This window comes from Homalodisca vitripennis, unplaced genomic scaffold (assembly GCF_021130785.1).
Source record: "Homalodisca vitripennis isolate AUS2020 unplaced genomic scaffold, UT_GWSS_2.1 ScUCBcl_1444;HRSCAF=5083, whole genome shotgun sequence".
NCBI lineage: Eukaryota > Metazoa > Arthropoda > Insecta > Hemiptera > Cicadellidae > Homalodisca > Homalodisca vitripennis.
This window is the reverse complement of record NW_025777580.1, coordinates 69,725-71,199: the sequence shown is the minus strand read 5'-3', so window position 1 is coordinate 71,199 and position 1,475 is coordinate 69,725.

Genomic DNA, 1,475 nt, shown 5'->3' with positions numbered 1-1,475 from the left:
GTTAGGGCAATGTGAAGGGCTCTCGTGTCGAGGGCTTCAAGGGCCGCAGGGCTGACCTCCAAGTACCCGCATCTCTTAAATTTTCCCCTTGCTTTAGTAACATTCAAATTGATTCGGATGCATGAAAGTTGGGATTTTTACGTGTGTTTTTTTTAATAGACTAACGTATACATATTTATAATTAGCATAATTATAGCCTGCGTACCCTTTGCTAAATCACTCGTACAGTCATTTAAACACTTTAATTTTATAATAGGACTCATTTTTCTTATTTACTAGCAAGTTAATTTTTATGCAGTATATAAAGTTACGTATATATTGTACATATCAATGACATTATCAAAATAAATAGAAAATGTCGAGCATTTCAGTTAATCCTCGAAATAATTAGTACAAAAATTTTCATTATGTTTTTCGACTGTTTATTAATTTTTGAATAAATCTAAAACAATGAATAGATTTAAAATTTAAACAATAACTGATTACAGTTTTACAGCACAAATTTATATTAGAGTTTTAAATGGTTTTACCTTAACCTGAAAAAATATATATATATATAATATATATATATATATATATATATATATATATATATATATATATATATATAAGTAGATAGTAATATGGGGTTCCTGGCGCACTTTCGGAGCCAACCGAAAAGCAATGTAAAATACTGTTCAATGTACCATAAAGGAAGCTGAGAAATAACACAGCAAATCTCAATGAAAAATTAACCGAATCTACAGTCGTTCGTCTCCAAAAGCGATCGGTACATTACTATCTACTCCTGAGGAATGAAAAATTAACCGAATCTGAGCTTCTACTTTCTTAAGCTGTGCTTTGTAAAATGTTGTCAAATCTGCTACGAATAAAGGAAAAATCTTCAATGACAGTCGAGGTGTGCTACTACAGACCGACCATCACGACTGCGTCATATCCGTAGTGATATCACGCCGTGAGAGGCGCAATCGTTGGTTTACAAGCACCATTTAGTTAAATAAATTTTTCTATCTAAATGGAGCGCGAAAAAATATCATGTCCGTTCTGCAAAAAAGAAATTTTAAGAAAAAACTATGATCGCCATTATAATTCTAAAAGTCACGAAAAAAACAAGCAAATTTACGATAATGAACTAAATTATTTAAGACAATGGGATAGAGAAAATAAAATTGCCGATCACGAAAACATGTTTAATATTGAGAAATTACGTGAATTAAAGAGAAATTTCAAAGTTGAAAAGAAAAATCTCGACCTATTTAATGATGAAAAACTTCATTCAATAGCTGAAAAGTTGGCTATCGGTACTAACGATAAAACCAAGTCTGAAATGATCGAAGAAATTGATAAAACTCTTAAAGTAAAATCCGAAAATATCATTGATGTAGAAGTTTTATCCTCAATACACGGTCTTTTCAAGCAATACATTTTAACAAACTTGAACGACAATTCCATGTCAATTTACAAATATCTTTCAA